General features: G+C 47.6%; 1 protein-coding gene across 5 annotated transcripts in view; it reads right to left on the reverse strand.

Annotated features, from left to right (window-relative positions):
• Positions 1–19606, reverse strand: part of HRAS (HRas proto-oncogene, GTPase) — a 42750-nt gene extending 23144 nt beyond the window's left edge. Inside the window, exon 1 of one of the 5 annotated variants that reach the window (XM_075094438.1) lies at positions 19200–19606. The gene's annotated coding sequence lies outside the window, so the exon portion shown is untranslated. Of the gene's footprint in view, positions 1–19198 lie in introns of all 5 variants that reach the window. The other 4 variants (XM_075094440.1, XM_075094442.1, XM_075094441.1 and 1 more) reach the window with 4 other exon arrangements.
• Between the last annotated feature and the right edge of the window lie 69 nt (positions 19607–19675).

The following is a 19675-nucleotide window of genomic DNA, read 5'->3' on the forward strand; positions in this document are numbered from 1 at the left end:
CTTATTTTCTGAAGGCGCTGACTTCCCTAACAACTTGCAGCAATGAGGTCCCCAAGCTATAAACATCACTTCTTTTTACCAGGCTTGTGTATACGGCTTCCTATTTTCTTTCCCAGTGTCCAGCCATCTCCCACTAGCCTCTCAGGCTCTCTGGTCCCGCTGCCCAAGCACAACTCTGTGCCTAAGCACAACAGTGGGGAAACATACAGTGCAGAGATGTTCATTGGCATTCACTGGATTTATTCTGGGTCTTTATAAGACTCGTGCAAACAGTTCTGTATTTGGTCTGAAAAAAACATAACCACAAAAGACAAACTTAGAACTTCAAAGCTGACTTCTCCTGACAGGCCTAAGGCACTGCACATGTGTAGTATGGATAAGGTGTAAGATTATTTTTTTTTTTTAGTTTCCCAAAGGAAGGGAGCGGACAGCCCAAGTTGAAGAGTCAGAACCAAATGCATGAGTCCCAAAACTGAGATCTGACCTTGAAGGATCACCTTAAGGAAAGGGTAAAAAATAGCATCCCTGCAGTGAAACCACTAAAGCCAAGACAGTCAACACTGGTTGAGGATCTCACTTGGTCTATTTTAATTTTCAACCTTAGCCCCATTACAGTATTTATCCCTCTCAGCATCTTGAGACAGTAGCAAGGTAGACTGACATTTCCTGGGAAAGGAAGGGTTAAAAATACACCTTCATTCAGCCAGGGAGGCAGAGAGTGCCTGTAGAGCAGCTATAAAAGTCAGCAACCATAAAACAGAAAGAGGAAAGAGGCAACTGAGTTGTTTCCTCCTCCCTGGAGATCTGGCTGCTATGAGGAATTGCACGTGGTGCTAGTGGGCCCTGGCACAGAGAACGTGCTCCTGAGATCAGCAACAGAGTGTCTTCCCAGGACCCTCTCCCTAAGAGAGGAAAGAAGAAAGCATCCCCTCCTTTACCCTACCACTGACTCCTAAGGACATGCAGAGACTCCCTACAGTGTTTCTTCAAGGGTGGGGTGACAAAAATAAGCCTGCATGGGTTATACAGCAGTCTCTGGGTTCATCCATCCTAGTGGAGGTGCAGGTGTCTGTTAGACAATGCCTGGGGACCACAGCAGAGGAACTGCTACAGCAAAGATCAAGCTGACTCATGGTCCTTTGGCTTTGGTTTAAAAAATAAATAAATAAATAAAGCAAAACAAAACCTGAACCTCCCTTCAGCCCACTGGGAAAAATCCAGGCATCTGCCTTCAATCCCCCAGCGTATAATAATACAATTCATTATTACAAGTAAAAATTATTATATTTTCTATATGCTATTAGACTGGGGGTGGGGGTTGGGAAGATGTGTTACATGACCTACATCACTCTGCAAATCACTGAATGTTGCGAGCATTTCATGCTATCACCCTTTGCCATCACCCCCCAGCAAACTGGTCCTGACCTTTTATTCTATTGGTTACCACTGTGTTCAGCATCTGCCCCCACAACCGAATGAGAACTGAAGCTCTGATACTTAAGCCATGCTTTCTGGAAGGGGGGGTGAAAACTGGACCTCAGGACACCAAAACCCTCATACAACTATCTTTTGGGCTACTGCAAATACCACTAAAGGTGCTCCAGGAAGGGCTGGTGGGACATAGAGATGGGACATGCACCAAAAGACCACAATGTACGTGCTTGCTCAGACTGGTGGCTGCACCCTTTTTCACACCTTCAGGCTTTTTTTGGTCTGCTACTATAAATATGAATTGCATCAGCTATAAAGTCGCTGTTCAAGGGGTAGGAGTCTGGTCTTACGTGTGGTCTGGGGTTCCTCTCCAATTCTGCTCACCCACACCCACAAAATTTGTCCACAGTGCCTTTGCTGACCATTCAAGACTGCAAGAGTATTTGCCTAACGCTGTCTCAAGGCTGTTTGGGTTTTTTTTTATTTCTTCCCCCCTCAGCGGTTAGGAAAAAGCAAGCAAGAAAATGGACAGGTGACACAAACCAGCACTGTTAAAAGATGATCCAGACTAATCAGATGATGCAAACTTCCTAGCTCTTGTCACGACACGATCTGTCTTGTGAGCTTTGATTTGGACTCAGAAATTACTCATAAGATATGGAAATGATCCCCCCTGAGGAAAGAGTCACTAGGAACAACTACAGAAAGTACAAGCAGCTCATTCAGAGTTTTGGTGGTGTTTTTTTTTTTCTCTTAAAGGGAGCAGAGAACCAAACTATCTGCAGTCAGGGGCTCTATTTTATGAGTCCATTTCTCCTCAAATCCTCAGTAGGATGAAATTGTCCTTCCTTAGAAAGCTAAATTCAGACATTAAGCTTGAACTCTGAATTTTTACAGTCTTGCCACTATTTTGAAATCTCAGACGTGATCACATGCTTTCGCAGGAGCCTGGAGGAGGGACAAGCCACTGGTGAGATTTTTAAGAAGGGTGATGTGCTTGTAAAGCCTCCCTGCTTCATCTGACAGCAGCAGAGCTTACCAGTGCTGTTTTTTAGGGCTCCTAAGGCACGCACAGCAGTTTCTCAGTCTTGGACATCATTCACGCCAATCTAGAAATAAACCGCAGCTTCATTTACCCCTTAAATCCTCTTATTTTCAGAAAGCAACTCCCTGAGGACAATGTGCGTCCCTACAACGAACCTTCAAGGCCACGGCATAGTGTAGTGGGTATGGTTCCTAAATAGCTCTCATTGTTCCCGAACAGGAACGTCAACTGAAAAAACCGAAATTTTAAAAAAATTAATCAAATGTTTGTGAAAAGCACTAAAAACAGAGAAAGCCCATTTAAAACTACTAGCTTGCGTGTCAAACCAGCCAACTTTAGCCTGAAACACTACTTAAGCAAAAAGAGATGCTGCAGTGTTTTGTAGAGAGTGGGTATATTATCACAAGAGGAAAATTCATACTCTAACAGTAAGGAAAGTATTGACCTTTGAAAGCCGGAGTTTGTCAATGTACCCTCACAATCCATCCTTAAAAACTTGGGTTAAAGGTCATCTCATTCTAAATTTATTCTCTCCATCGGAGGCTGATTAGGGTCTAGGATCAGGAGTCAAACGCCTACTGATAACAAATATTTTATTACCTCATATAATGATTTTTGCCTTTCACCTGCACAGTTAAGATAGGACAGAGAGACTGTAAGACCTGCACTGAACAAGAGTGTACTTGAAGTTAATATTTCTTACCCAAGCTTAAAATAACAGTCAAAACCCTGATTACATTCAAGAATTCATGTATTTGGCCTTTCCTCCCACCACTCAGGCCCCCCGCCCCCCACAAAAGGCATGGCCGCAAGGTCTGAAGACACCGATGTGACCAGCCGAGACCACTGTGAAACACACAGCTGATGGCCCAGGTTGAGTTTTATAGGGTGACAACCCCTCTATGCCATGTTAAGCAAGTGCTTCTTTTATTCTACAGCATCAAAGGAATCGCTGCTCTTGAAGAGCACAAAAAAAAAAAAAAGCAAGTTCAGAGAGTACTCTGGAAAGCACAATGAACCACAGACTTCATGAGGCTTACTCAGAAGTTTTGCTGCTGTACCTAAAGATGAAGTGTGCTCTCCAGGTCTAAACTAGATACCTTTTTTTGAACCTGTACTAAAATGGAGGGAAATTACCCTCTAAAGGAGCCAATTTTCATCCAGTAGCTCAGGAGATAACATGCATTAATATCTCCGTGAGCTCTGTTGGTGCCTGGCACAGCTGTGACAAGCACACTTCATACAGCCTTCTTGAGATAGCTGTACAAGGTGGAGAAAAGGTATTTATTTGCAACGCACCAGGTTCAGATTCCTTTGACAGCATCCCATGGTATGAACTTTGCTGCTCTTGTATGATCTGGGCAACGATACAAAGGAGCAAGTCGGGTCTAGCATCTCGCAGCCACTGCCGAGCAAGTGTGAGAATGCACCAGAGAAGAACCACCATGCCGTTCAGCTGGGCTAGCATCCACTTCGACTAGACCGAGCTCACAGGCTGGGTACCCACAGCACTAGACACTGTCTGTGCCTTGCCCACAGCAGCTACCATGCCAGCAGACAAAAGCTCCCACAATCTCTCCGAAGCGGAATTTGCAGTGACATGTTGCTTCTTAAGGGAAAAAAACCACAATGTGCTCGTTTCAAAGTAGCCAGCTGGTAAGGAACAGCAACAGGGAGAAGGGGGCGGGGGGAAGAAAAAGCCCCACCTAACACTAGTTCTGTTTCTTTCTCTCACTCGGAGTTGAGAAGCTTATATTAATTGCAAAGTGTGAGAATCTGAACAAACACCCTCCTTGGGCAACCAGGGCCAACCCCAGGAAAATATTTGCATCTATGGGATGTGCAAATTGTGCAACCAGCAAAATATCAAGCCAGATAAGACCTTTCACTAGGCTCTACAAAGACACGCTGGCAACTCCGCGATGCTGACTCAGGCTAAGACAAGTTGCTTTAATTTTCTCTCCCTCACTCTAGCCTGCACAGGGGAAATAATACCAGCCAACTTCATATGCAGTTTGAAGCCACTAGACGGTATTTGCAGAGCTGAATCAAACCAAAGCAGCCGCCGGTGGAGTACAGGAGGGAACTGGGGTCCCCTGCAATGGAAGTCATCCTCCCATCCTAAAAGTAAAATCTTAAGGAAGTTCTTGGTGCAACAAGGTTACCTCTGCCCTGGACACGATATTTAACTTCATTATATTACATGATTTCCCATGCCTAAGGCTTGTTATAGCCTTGTCTGCCTAGATTTAGTTACACATATGTGTTATTAGGGAATTAGGGAAATTAGTTAGGAAGGTCATACAGTTACAAAACCTTTGTGAAAGAGACTGATGGATCTTGGTTTCTCCCACCAGCTTTCAAAGATCTGTACTTGTGCCTGCTTAACCAGGAGAGCAAACAGCCAAACAACACTGCTACACATCTGCCAGAGACCTATGAACCATCTCCTGTTGACAAGGCAGTGAGAGTACTATCAGTGGCAAAAATTAACTAGTAAAAAGCACAGTTTTGCCAGAATGCATCCAAGCAGCAGCAGGCTGATTGAAGCAAAAAGCCGGTACTAGCACAATACCGCTCCTGCGGATGGGGCTCAGGGTTTTGCACATAACAGAGTACAGCAAGGCACTGCAGGTATCATTTTGCAAACCAAAACCCTGCATTAACATTTCTCCCTTTCTGACTTGTTTTTGCTGCGTGGAAGGAGTAACAGAAGGAATTACCTTGCGTGAGCAGGAAAAAGGGGCAGGCACACACTCGGTGTTCAGTGCCACTTGTTGACCCAGCAAGAGGCTATGTGCAATAGAAGTGCCGAGAAGCTGCAAGGACCTGATGCTGTTGCAGATGCCTCTCTGCTGGGATGCTCTTCAAACAGAGACGCTATCCAGTGTACCAAAGTTCAGAGGGGAAGGACAACAAGGAAAGTATCAGAGCAAAACATATGCTGTGGGGTTTAACTACAAGGCCCTGACATACCTTCCTTCCTGATTTAAAAGCCTCCTGAAGGTTTTCATACGCTCTCCCCTGCTCTCCATGTCCCCCAGAAACATGAGCTGGAAAAAAAAAAGCTCGTGGTGGACACGTGTAGCCAGGAAAGAGAGCAGGGAGAGATCAGATGCATTGTGAAGTGAGGAGAATACACAATATAATGGAATATAAGGGGGGTTTCACTTTTTCCCTGTAGCATGGTATGTGTGCTTTCCACCTATGGTCAGCCAGAAACATATCCCCTAATAAATTCCCTGGTATTGCAAAGCTTGAAGCAACTGTAGTGCACACAGTAGACTTCCAGAGACTCTCCAGAGCAAACCACCACTTTATGGGTGTCTGAACTGGTAGGAATTATAGCAGGAGCTTCAGTGACAAAAAGTGTGTTACAAAACTGACTCTGGTTTTCTTCGGGGTCCTAGGATTTAATGCTGCCTACACAGGCACGAGATAGAGGGTAAAGAGCCCAGAATGGCACCCTCAAGGCCCTGCCGAGCAGGCATGCAACCAGCTGCCAGCACAGGGACTCAAAGGCTGAGTTCAGGCTCTGCAGGCTCTTGCTGCAGACAGGTTTTTTGCTCCTGAAATGCCTGGTGCATCACATTTCTGCCACTGGGCTAATTCTTCCCCAGCAAAAGGCATGATGGAACAAGTGCTCCCAATCAAAGGGGAAACTCAGTCAGTCAAGAAAATCCTCCCCAGGCTACCAGGCTTTACTCCTTCCAGCCAGATCAGCTTTGTTTTTCCAGAGCTTTCAAGAACAGCTCTGGTTCTCCTCCAGGCTGCTTCCTGCAGACCATGCCAGGGTCTTCAGAGCAACCATGAAGGTTCAGCTCAGAAGGGATACCAAACTACAGAAAATGGCTCCACGACCCCCAAAGCCCCATTATGGCATTTCCGCAGTGTAAGGAAAAAGCTTTTCTTCCCCTAACAGAAAGGTTTTTATCCACCAAGCCTGGAACACCCAGATGTGCAGCCCTTGCAGAGGCATCACAGGGCTCCAGCTGCTATTATCTGTTAATTTACAATCTGAAGTTCCCATGCCCTTGTCTCAGCCCCGAATAGAGAGGTCTCACGTCTTTACCCTGTGCAATACAACAGGACTGCTATTCAGGCACACGCACGAGGTCAGGAGCTCCTGAGAAGTATCCAGATAACCCCTGACCTATGCTATATGCTAGCAGCTGCTTGGTCTCAGTACAAAAGGATGAAACAGGGGCAAAACTGCCCCATTCCTACCTATACTTTCTGCCTTCACTTGGTTAAAATGCCACTTGGTCCAGAGCTGGGACAGGCTTGGACCTCCGTCCTAACACATTTGCTAGGAGCACCTCTGATAAGTGTTTAACTGTCTTCCAGTTTCTGTCTGCATGACATCCCTCTAGCTTTTGGCAGCAAGGAACCAAAACAAAGTGTTGACCTTCTTGAGCAGAGGAAGAGGCATAGGTTTACCAAATGAGACAGCACACAGCTAAGACAAGGACAGACTACATTCAATACTGTCTTGCTCTCTTTTTGTGCTACTCCAACCTGCTCAGTGTAGCTAGTCAAGGTGGGATTCATCTCACCTACAACACAGATGTATCCATGACAGCCCATCATCCAGAGCCTTTTTATCATCAATGAGAAGAGACAGGCACAACCTATCTGATCATCTTCAGGTATCTATCTGCATTAGGATGAAAGTGCTTGTTTCCTCCACTCTCTGCTTAGGGGGGGCTGAGGGTAAGTGGCTAGGAAGTTAGATATCAACATCTGGACAGGTGGATTACACCCTGACATTCCCCATCTTGCACTTAGCTCATACGCTTTTCAGAGAGGGACTATCTCACGCTGCACCTAACATGAAAGCACTTCCAGTCCCCAAGGCCCAAAAGTAACGCTACACTTTAAGTGGGAGACGAGAGGCCCATGCCCTGAAGTATCTACCACCGAGAAAACTTCACAATATTTTCCCTGTAACAATATTTCATGTGGATGCAAGTCAGGCTGGGGGCTGGCTGAAGAGAAGGCAGAGCTGCAGGTCTTGACCTGCTTCTGTGTCAGCAGGAGAAGAAAGGGAAATGTCCCAGGCACAAAACGCTTTGTGCTGTGAGAACAGCATTGCCTGGAGAGCTTGCAAGGCTCACTTCATGCCCATCAAGAGATGCACAAGGATAGGCAGGGATGCACGTGCACAGCAGGGCTGGGGCAAGGACATGGGCGAGGAAAGGATCGAGCACTCAGACCACACATTTTTTCTAGTGGAGAGACTTGGAATTTACAGACCAACCTTAAGGATTCTTCTCTTTTTTATGACTTCTGATATATGATCCTTTGAGGCAGGCAACACTGGAGCTTGATGCAGACAAATGCAAAATAATGAGTCTAGGGGCAGGAAGCCAAAGCAGACAGTGCACACTAAATGGAGCTGTTGTGCTGCTAGGCTGGCCAGGGGAGAGATTGAGGAGTCATTCTAAGACTTGTGAAGGCCATCAGCCCTCGTGCTACAGAAAAGAAAATTAAGCTCAGACACAGATTGCAGGCAGAATAACTTCCCTGACAACAGGATGAATGAAGAATAAGTTGTTACAAAGGACCCTCAAATCAAATAGGGGAAAAAAAAAAGAAAGCATGGAAGAGACTGCATGACATTTACCTGCAGTCGGACTGAACTGAACTGTTCAGAAGAAAACAAGAAATTCAAATTAGCTTCCTCAAAGGGTGATTTACTGGTGGCAGAGCTTTTCCTTCCACCACAGCATTTTACCAAGTTTGCAGGCTCCTGCCTCAGTTTTTAAACATTATCCCTTTGCATCCTAATCCCAAGAGGTACTTGCTCCCATTGCCCCTGCAGGGCAAGCAATGCTGAGAAAGTGTGACTGGGGGTTGTCCACCTCCACGCATCAGCTGCCAGTTACATCCCAGTTCCACAGGATAAGCTGTTCAATTATTTTATATGTTTTTGGGGGGTGGGGAGGGTAGTGTTTTCCCCCTTCTTCTCCCCTGGGATTTATTCTGAAGTTTCTGGAGAGTTGCTGGAGTGCATCCAAAGAAGAGCAACAAAGCTGGTGAAGGGTCTGGAGAGCAGGTCTTATGAAGAGAGGCTGAGGGAACTGGGGTTTAGACTGGAGAAGAGGAAGCTGAGGGGAGACCTCATCCCTTGCTACAGCTACCTGAAAGGAGATTGTAGTGAGGTGGATGTTGGTCTCTTCTCCCAAGTTACTAGTGATAGAACGAGAGGAAACTGCCTCAAGCTGAGTCAGGAAACATTTAGATTGGATATTAGGAAAATTTTCTTCACTGAAGGAGTGGTCAGGCACTGGAACAGGCTGCCCAGAGAGGTGGTGAAGTCACCATCTCTGGAGGTATTTAGAAGACATGTAGACACAGCACTTCAGGGCATGGTTTAGGAGACATGGTAGTGTTGGGTTGACAGACTCGATGATCCTAGAGGTCTTTTCCAACCTTAATGATTCTATGATTCTCCAAGCTGTGAATTGAATAAACTCATTCTAGATGCTGACTTTAAAATAAAGGAGTTGAAAACCTGAGCTGACCTGAGAGATGCTATGCTGCCTGCCAGCCCATAGTCACTGCAGTCATAGTTCAACCAACTTCAGCAGAATTTGAACAAGACCTCATAACTCTGTTGCAAGGCCTACCAAAACCCATATACTTAGCATGCCCTGAAAAAGCCCAGCCCTCTGCTAGGCACACAGCTTCCCACCTCTTCACAAGCAGCACACTTAGGCAATGCTGCTCTTGAGGACCCTAAACAGGGCTACAGAGGCACCTCCATATCTGTTTCTTTTCAAATTGTATGTTTTCCTGAAACTCAGGCAGGCTTTCCTTTGCCTTCTCAAGAGCATCCTGCAGTTGCCTTGTTTTCTCTTCAAAATGGTAGAGATTACAGGCCAGCTTGACACAGCTCAGTTTGCACCCATGGATTGGTGACTAGAACATCCAGCTAACTGCCCTGGGCCTTCAGAAACCCGCAACCAGGGACTAGAAGGTACAGTGACCTGTACCTGACATGCTGTAATCCTCCATCTTTTCTTCCGCATCCATTTAATGTCTAAAGCTGGCCAGTACCAGAGGGTCTTGCTACCACCTGCCTAGGAGAATCATCACCAAAACCTCTCTCGCTGCTACACTAAGGACATGTACAAGGATTCAGCAACGACTGCCCGATTCAGAAGATGTGAACAGGCTACAGTTCTGTTAAGAGTCAAAGGAGGAAGAAGATGAACCTAAATTCCAGGAATATAATTCTGGATAGGCATCTTCCATTGGCAGTTTCATCTGAGCAGCTTCCCCTTACCCACCTCCCATCCTGAATGGGTTTATCATCCAGTCCATGGTTGCTCTGAATTACCCCAGAGGTGACCATATTTCAGCAACAAATCAAACTGTCACAATACATTCCTTTCTACACTGTTTTTTAAAAATATGTGAGTCCTGGCTGCCAGAGAATTGTTTTGGAAAGATTAGATTAGGTGCCTTGGAAACTGCTTTGAGAAAAAGTAGAGGGTTTTTTTACTTCTTGAAGAAATCTACCTCCTTTTTTTTCTCACTGGTAAGTTTTTTTTAATCCTTAAAGACGTGGTCAGTTACTACATCTTGATTTTTTAGATCTTTTCAGAAAAAGCGCCTTGCCGCAGGTGACAAAAAGGGAGATGGCTCATTTTGCAATCATCTGCCACCAACACAAATCAAGATCCTAAAGCCCTCTGTTTTTTAAATCAACACCCATCCAGAGGGTGACAACATCTCTTCTCAATTGCCCAAATTTTCTTACTGTTTTTCCAACTCACAACATGCCAAGACACTCAGTTTTGCAGAAATTGATCAATATCTTCTGGTAGACACAAACTCCACTTACAGCCTGGAGGACTTACATGGAAAGGACGGCTACTCCAGCCCTCCACTCACATGACTTTTAAGGCCAGATACCAAAAATATTAAACCAACAGACAAGACAACCTTGCTTGAAGTGATAAAAGGAAACAAAATGCCACCTTCTCAGGGTTCATTGTGATGAGAAAGCATTTCATTAGAAAAACCAGATTAGCAACACAACAGTTGGGTGCTAACTCTTTTGACACTCATCAGTTACCAAAGGAAGGGGGAAGCTGATCCTGCAGTCAAAGCACTGGATTAGGACAACAATTTCTGTTCTCAGCTCTTCTCCAGACTTCTCTTAACATGGATTTCCATTCCTCAGTTCCCCATCTGTAAAACAAGAGGTTGTAATAACGCCTCTCCTTTCCCCACTCAGTGTCTCTCCTGGCTATAGACACTAGTAGATACTTCAGGTAGGGTCATGTTACCCATGAGCAGGAAGAATGAACATATCTACCAGCAAAATGCTGGGAAGGAGCAAGAAGGAGAAACTCACGAATTAACTAATTTTCCACAGCCAGAACTTGGCACTTGGAATACAGTTTTTAATTTTCAAGCAGATATGAGGAACAGCCCAGCCTGGACACTTCTTAGGTTGGAAGAGGGTGGCTGCTTGGGAGGTACCCTGCAGAAGAGGAACAGCAAAGGTGTAAACTGATGGAAGAGGAAGAATTCTGTCCTACCCATACAGATTAACACGTTCATCGTGGAAGGAATGTGGAGCCAGGACATCTTGTCTGGCCCCTGATAATCAGGTGCAGTAGCTGTAGGGATCAGATGACTAATTATGAAGCAAATGTTATTCAGGGTCTGAAAGTCCTAGCTTTCCTCGTTGCAGGACAACTGCCCAAAGTCTTGCCTTGGATGGCAGATAGGAAATGATCAAGAAAAAAAACCAGTTTCTGTAATCAGACAAGAAAGGCCATTTTTCCTCCTATTCGTACCCTCCTTGTGCCTGCTACAAAACAGAGAAAACTGCTCTCAACCCACTGAGGTATCGCCTTGTTAGACCCTCACTGAAGGGCTGCAGGCATGGTCTGCCCCACAGCAGGACTGAGGTGGGCTTCTGACTACACTCCGCCCTAAGTTTCTGTGGTTTGTGGTGGGTGTGATAGCAAACCAATCTATTGGAGGCCACAGTTAGGCTGCAGTGATATGCCCACATAAAGCTGTAAATAACCACTGTCAGTGGTTTAAAAAACTTGTGTGCTCCAAAGCACCCTTCATCCTCAGCCACCTATCACAAGTCAGCACGGTTGGCAGAGGGTGGACCACCCAGCCCAACATCAATTGACTGCCTCCATCACCATGTCTGCTCAAGAGCCCCATGTAGATCATCATCTGCACATCGAATCCAGGCTGCACTCTACTCAGCCCTACCTCCCTGTACAGTGTCTCTGCCTTCTTGCTTTCCTTGAGTCTTGCTCAATGCTACCAGAGTTCATGGAATGACTGCAGTCTCTGAATAACCAACTGAGACACATAAAGGGACAGTATTTTCTGAAGACAATGCCTTTCACACTTGTAAATATCTCTCGTTAGGTGCCTGATGTCTTCAGCCACTGATCCTTCGATACTGGGTATATGGCAGGGATGGGAACACAGAACTGATATAGCAGTAGACAACATATCTGTGTCAACTTTGCCAGCCACTCTCAGAAATGTGTCCTGATGTTGCCTCTGCAGTGGCTTTCTGGAGTGAATAACATGGCTTTCGTCCCTTCTGCACAAGGAACCATGGTACAGTTGTACCACCTGTACCAGAGCATCTTACACAGGGATCAGCCAAGAGATTTCCACCCTCAGCCGTCCACTTCCTTGCTCCACCACAGACCCAGCATGACCCTGTGACTACAAGCCACACCAGCACGCAGCCTCCTTGCTTCTGTGGAAAAGCAGGAGAAGAAGCACTTTTCCATATCTAGGTCTGACTCTTTCAGGCCTCCGTTTCCCATCTTCACCATGGTCATGGCGGTCATTTCTTTCCAGCACATATATGTTCTGAGAACAAATACCTTGATGCTTGGAAGTTCATGGGGGCCACAGAATAGCCATAAAGCTGTCAGCTGCAACTGAATACAGCAGGACGGAGGACGTACATCTGTACACCCAGGAGTAGAGAGCAGATCCAACCTTCACAGACTTCAGTACAAGTCACAGCCATTGCATCCCCCAGCAGAACAATTCAGCAGAAAGTGGACCAGGGATTTGCGTGTACTACCGCATCCATCAGCGGCTGCACTGACTGCCAGATAGGAGGTCACACCACTGCAGCACAGCAATGTCCTCCCCCTGCCTAGCCCCCAGCACTTACCCTCGATGCTCCCTCCCACAGCAAGCAGAGCAAGAAGCCAGTACACACCTGTTGAAGCAGGTCATGGAGCAGACCCCTTGCCCAAGGCTGCCTGTGTAGGAAGTGGGACAAGCCCTCCAGAAAAAGCTGCCTGGCCTTGTATGGTATCATGCAAATCAGGAAAAGACTGGGGGAACCAAGACTGGGAGAAACCTTGCACGACCAAAGTTATAATATAAGGTTACATATTCAGCCTCTGCACACAAGTTGGGGAGGCAAGGGGTATGCATGCACACACACAGGCAAGAGGTACCTCCTGCTTTCACCAGCATTCACTGGGTCCGCACGCTAGAACAGAGAGTTGTGCTGTTCACAGCAGGAGCCTAACACGGCGGGACCCGAAACAAGTCGTTGCATCAGACACAGATCCAAGGAGGAGACAATGGAAAAGTTAGTTACAGAATTAGGACACATACAAGCTGGGGTCTGTCCCATATTTATTTCCAAGAAACAGTCATGTTTTATCTACTTATCATACTCAACTACTGTTTTATATGTTTACCATACAAACCAAAGCCTGGTTTCTCAAGCCTGGCCTTCTCCTTTTTCTGGAGGATGAATTCTAGTCCCTCAAGTAACGCTAAGCTCCCTGACATCTCATTCTTGCTCCAGCAAAGCCAGCTGCAGAGAAAGAGCATGGATGCTACGGTCAGTACAGAAATATAGGAGCTAGTGCCACACCAGGAGACTACTCTGGCTAGAGCTGGGGTAGAACAAGGAACAAAATGCATCAATTGCAGACTCCAGTTTCATACATTCAAGCTTATTCTATACACTTGGTTTGGAGCAGGCTGAACAGAGCTGGATGGAAGCCACAGAACTGCTGAAGAGAGTGTGGAGCCTCAGAGCAGACTCAGGACTGAAACTGGAGTAAGCCTACACAATGGAAGCCTGTTACCCCAACAAACTGCTCAGGAATGGAGCTCACTTCTCAGCAAGCCTCCCAACTTGCTGGGGCACAAGCACTTGCTAGCTAGACTCTCCTTTGAGATTTTTCACTAGTCTGCTTTTCTCAGGGGATACAATCCTACGCACTCCTGCTGCTAACCAGCCATACTCTGATTCAGCCTGGACCTGCAGGATAGCTGATGCTCCACCTTACACAAGAGTAGCCTCCACAACACCTTCTTCCACAGACCTCCTCCCCACTTTTCCTGCAAAGCCCTACCCAGTGAGAACAGGGCAGCCCAGAGCAGACCCCATTGTGTGCACCTGCATCCCCCATTTTGCTGCTACCCCTTGGCTTTTTAGACCTTGCTCCTCTCCTCCTCCCAATAAGAGGATGACATCCTCTTCATTTCACAGGCCACAGCTTCTCCCTGTCTGCTGTTTTCTCAACGATGTTAAACAAGCAGAAGACGTATGGGCATCTTCCCAGAGACACTGCAGCAATCTCTCTTTTTTGTATTCATCAAGTTATTGCTCCCACCCATGCATATCTAAACTCAGCTCCACCAGCTCTTGAATTTAACTTACATATCAGCAGTCTGATCTGTAACGGGTTTAGCTATGTAAAGCAAAAACCCACTTACAGTTTGGCCCACAGCTCTGTATTATGCAAGTACCTGTGCTGCCTCTGCGTTATCAGAGCGCCCCTCACCCAGGGCATCCTACCCTTTTAGCAGATAGGCTGGATATCTGCTGGGTCGGTATTGCTCCTGAAGAAGACAAGAGCCCAGGGAGATAAGGCAACAAGCTCAGCCAAGACCAGAGAGGGGGTCAGGACTCCCAGGTTCACAGTCTGGCACTTTAACTACAAAGTCACCTTTCAGCAGAGAGGTGAGCTGTTCCAAGAGGCCCCATTGCCATCAGATGGGCACCACAGGCAGCTCATGCATTAAGACAGCAAGCATGGAAAGATTATTCCCTCTGTAGGCATTTAGGCCATTTTGCATCACACACAGCAAGCTATAAAACCATATTCCAGCAGTGAGAAGTTGATAATGAAGTATTGCTTTTACTGAACCAGTCATTAAACAGTACTGGTCTCACGTGATAGAGACACCAAGAAATAGGTGGCAACACACAGAATAAAAGGGATCACCTTGAAGCATTTTCCTCTGGATATCTGTAATTATAAACCAAACATCATCAGTTTCCCTCTCTCCCTGCAGTAAATAATTAACTGCAAAAGAATATTCCTCTTGGCCCCATCCTTCCCAATCAATTTTGCTGCGCAATGACATGCTGCCTGGATTGCTCGCTGTGTCACTGTACCCGAGCATTATCCAAAACATTTCATAAAACATAGAGGAACAGTGTAACTGTTAACTCCAGTACAGCAGAGACCTTCCCTTACAGGTTTGGCGGACATCATCACGTAACTCCCAGTACTTAAAGCAGACAGCTATGACACACACGGCTTAGCTCATTCACTGCAGCAATATCACTGCAACCATCAACAGAAGCAAATCTGAGAACTCCCATCACATTCTCTGGACTGCCTGAGCTTTATTTGCAAGGCACAGCAAATTTCTTCCCCTGAAACACAAAGTTTTCTGTTCCTTTCATTGTTTTTGAGAATATCTCCCCCGAAGATTTCATCCAGAGGAAAAAAACCAAGTCTGCTCTGTAACAGCACTTTCATTTTTCAGAGACTTTAATCTTTGAATACTAGATCTAAGTTGAATATTGTGACTGCTCAGTCATGCGCAATAACTTGTTCGCCTCTTGCTACTTACCCTCATCAACCTAACACTCATACAGACTCCAAAAGTAACAGGTAAGCCAGAAAACCTTCGGACCACTCATTACTTTTGCCCTACTGAAAGATACCTCCTGGCCATAACCCAAGAGAGGAGGAAGGATGAGGCCAGGAGGAAAGCAGGACTGCCCGGTGGGGAGGCTGGGCTTGGTCAGGCAGCAGATGGAAGCAGGTTGCATACAGATAGACAAGCAATGAACAACACGAGGTCTGCCATTTGATCCTAGTTGTTTTCTTAGGATATGAAGTCAAATTCACTTTAAAAAAAGGTATAAGGAGAACACAAGCAAAAGTGAGAGCTGGGAAAACCTCCAGAATTGTAGGAACACCCCTCCTGCAACAGCCAGAAAACCCAGGGAGAGGCAGAGAAGCCTTACCACCGAGCAACCACCTTCATACTCACTCACAGTTTGGGTTTAGTTTTATGTTTTTATGGGTTTAAACACATATCAGGTTTAGTTGAGCTGGCTATGAAGCGTTCAATAAAAATCTCCACCAGGAAGTTGGAGAAAAAGAGGGAAATTGGCTAATTTAGACTGAAAAAGCACAGAAAGAGTGGCTGAAAAAAGAAGCAGAAGAAAGAATGAAAGGAAAACCATGACACTAAAGAGATAAAGAATAATGTAGGGAAAGTAAAAATTAAATTAAACAGACACTGAGGATGGTTCAGGAAAAGATAAACCATGAAAAAGGGGAATGAAAACTGGAAGGGAAAGATAAGAGAAAGAGGAACGTGCCATAGCAGAGCAGTTGAACGGCAGTTGGCAAATAGATCATTTGTTTAATCTTGCCTGTATTTGTCAAATAATTTATTTGATTAATAGTCTTTTGTGGTCTTCAACCAGCTATAGAGCTGATCAAACATCATTTCATAAATATATTATTAGATCAATACAGGTAAAATTCAAATACGTTCAACATTTTTATCGGCTGCTTAATAAGCTCTGGTTGTAAGTTTACACTTCAAAAATGTTAAAATAGAAAGCTGATAATAAAATGCAATTAGATAAAGCGTGCTCAGAGCTCAATCACTTTGCTTTTCCTAGGCCAGCAAAAAGTGCAGCAGCATAACACGTCTTGAAAGACAGGCCACAAGACATTTCTACCTCTTCCCTTCATCACCCTCCCACAAGGAACACCTCTCTACAAGCGGTACTTTTTGTCTTAGCTTTTATTTTGTTGAATATTTCTCCTATATTCAACTTTTTTACTCCACAAAGCTGTTTTACTCCAAGAAAATCTGGGGAGCTCCAAGGGCAGCCTAGCAGGAAGGTAAATTTGGGGTGTACCAACAGGAGGGGTGGCAGTGGGTGCCCTCTCCAGCCTGGAAGCAAACGTTTATGTTTGTGAGCTGAGCTTTTCTCCTCTTAAAGGGAAGGGAAGTTAGGTAAAAGATGACCGTGTGGACCAGCCTTTTCCAAACCTCCCTAGTAAAACTAGGGGGAAAAAAAAAAGGTTAAATGGCAATTTGTCAGCCTGTTTTTTCCCCCCCTCTCTGGCCCAACACAACATCAAAGGAGTCCCCTTGAGATACCTTAGACCACAGGGTGAAAGTCACCAAGGCAGACCATCTCCACACACTTGGTGGCAGGTCTGCCAGGGAGCCCCATGGAGCGGCACCAGACTCTACGAGGAAACCGCAGCTATCACCTTCTAGGCTGACATCAGAGAAACCCAAGGTTACTCCCACCGCTGCTCTACCTTTACCACTAACAGCAGCCAAGAACCAAACTTGCCACAGGAGAGAACCACACCAAGGATAACTCCTTGGGGACAGAAAAGTCTCCCTCGGGTCAGAAGTCCTGTTTAAACATTACAACGATATCCCGAACTGAGATAATTATTGCTAATTACAGGATCATTTTTATGTAAACATGGAGGATATTACTATGCGTATTTCATCTCTTTTTAATTAAAAGAAATAAGAAGTTCACAGAGACAAAAACAGAGACATGCTGACAGCTCCCACCCCAAAGCAGACTTTCCTGCAGTGAAAACACCCACCAGCCTCCAGACCCACCGAGGAGACTGAACAGGGACTTCAATCAGCATTGGCCTCCCCAGTGCTGAAATGAAGCAGTTGGCACGTTATTAATCATGCAGGGAAAACACTTAATGAGGAGAAGGAAACAACCAGACAGGCAGAGGGGACACACATAGATTCAAAGTCATGGCTGTGTTACAAACATTTGGGAAAATCAAGCAAATCACCAGCTGCAAAATCAAATTACTCTGCAGCTCTGTGAAGATAAACACATTACTAATCTGACCAGGAGAAACCAATATCCACCAATATCCACCAGACAACCCTCCAACAGCTCTTTAGCTGAACCCGCACAAAGCCTCATGTGCTTTTCTCCATTCAAAACCAGGTCCTGCTCTAACCTGCACAACCTACCTGTGCCAACAAGACTGAGGTACGTCGCAACAAAGCCTCACCAGGAGTTTGCACCCCCTTCTCCATCTCAATGACCTACCCAGGAGCAACTTTGAACAGCACAGGCTGAAGAGACGTGACTTAGGTCCTTGAAATAGTTGATGGCTTGACTTGGGTCAAGCCATTCCTGCTGCACCAGCCTCCTGCTTCCAGCTGTCCTAAGCGTTTCTCCAGCTGCTTCAGAGTTTGCCAGTCTTCTCCGATTTCTCATCGGCTCTTTTGTCTCCAGGCATACTCCACTGCTCGAGGCAATTAAAATGAATCCCCGGCCAGGACCCATATGGGCCAAGGAAGCCACCAGATGCACCTGCTCCCACTTAGGGCTAAGGGGTTGAACCCCTGGGCCCCGTGACGCCCTTGCACGGCAAGCAGGGCACAAGCAGCCTCTGCACACCGCAGAGCCCCGGCAGCGAGCGTCCCTGGGAGGAAGGGAGGTGCCGCCAGCTCCGCAGAGCCGCACGCACACAGGAACGGGGGACCTCGCTCACTTGCTCTCAGATGCATGTACCTGCACCTCCACCACCTGCACACCCCCTCCGTGCCTCACTCCTGGCCTGCTGATGCCTGGCACTGATGTGAAGCTGGTCTCACCCAGGGGATGCCGCTGTGATGTGGGGCAGCCAAGAGGCCAGTAGGCACCTGCTTTGGCAAAGGGTGGGGTGTCCAGTGCTCCCCCTTGGGAGCATCATAGGGGCGGTGTGGGGGATGCAACAGGATGAAGGAAGGTAGGTGCAGGGGGCTGCAGTCTGGAGGTGCAAGGAGAAGGAGGAAGAGGGGGCAGAGAGGACTGCAGCTTGTGGACATGGAGGGGAGCAGGAAGACAAGGGGGAGGAAGGAAAGGGGTCTGCAGCTTGGAGGTGGGCATGGAGAAGGGCAAGAATAGTGCAAATGGGGTGCAGGAAGAGGAGGGTAGGGGATGGTGGACAAAGGGGGTGCAGCGGGGATAGAAGGCAAAAGGGGCGCGGAGGCTGTGGCTCGGTGGTACCCCACTCGCCCCCGACCTCGGCGGCCTGTCCAGGGCCGGGGCCGGCCAGCAGCGCCCAGGCAGCAGAGTCATGGCGGGGCCAGGCGAGCAGGTGGACCCGCGCCGCCGCCCCCAAACATCCCCGGGCATTGCCGCCGCCCACCGGGCCGGGAGTACCTCCCTCCCCACCGCCGCCTCCCCCTGGGCACGGCGGGCGGCGGCCTCAGCACAGCGGGGGTATAAACTTCCCAGGGGGGTGCAGCGGCCCCGCTAACAGGTGGTGGCGGTGCTGCCGGCCCGTCCCCGCCAAACCAGGGGGTGCTGCCCCCCGCCGCCCAAACCCCGACGGGGCGTCGTGTTACCCCGCCAGCCCCGTCCCCGGCGGTCACTCACCGGCTTGTCCACCCCGCCAGGCGGGATGCGCGCCCTGGAGAGCAGGGCGCGGAAGTTTAAAGCGGGATAATAATAATAATATTTTAATATGTTTTTTCTTCCAACGGAGAAGAATCAAGAGCAGGCGTGCGCGTCGTCGTCCCCCCGCCGCTACTCCGCTTCTCCCCGCCCGGCCCGGCCCCACCAGGGGCTTCAGCCGCGCGTCGGCCCGGCGGCGAGGTGAAGTTTCCACCGCGGTGGTGGAGGCGCCCCCGGTGTGCCGCGCCCGCCCCGCATTGGCACCGGGCGCCGGGCGCTCCTGCCGCCGCCGCGCCCGGACAATGTGCGTGCGGGGGGAGCGGCACGGAGCGCAGCGGAGCCAGGCGGGAGCGCGCCCCGCCGGCGGCCGCGGCACACACCCAGGGCCCCCCAAGCCCCGCCCACCCGCCACTCAACGGCCGCCTGCCGCCCCTGATAGGCGGCCCCCGCCGCCACCG

Source organism: Phalacrocorax aristotelis, chromosome 5 (genome assembly GCF_949628215.1).
Source record: "Phalacrocorax aristotelis chromosome 5, bGulAri2.1, whole genome shotgun sequence".
In the NCBI taxonomy this organism is placed as follows: Eukaryota; Metazoa; Chordata; class Aves; order Suliformes; family Phalacrocoracidae; genus Phalacrocorax; species Phalacrocorax aristotelis.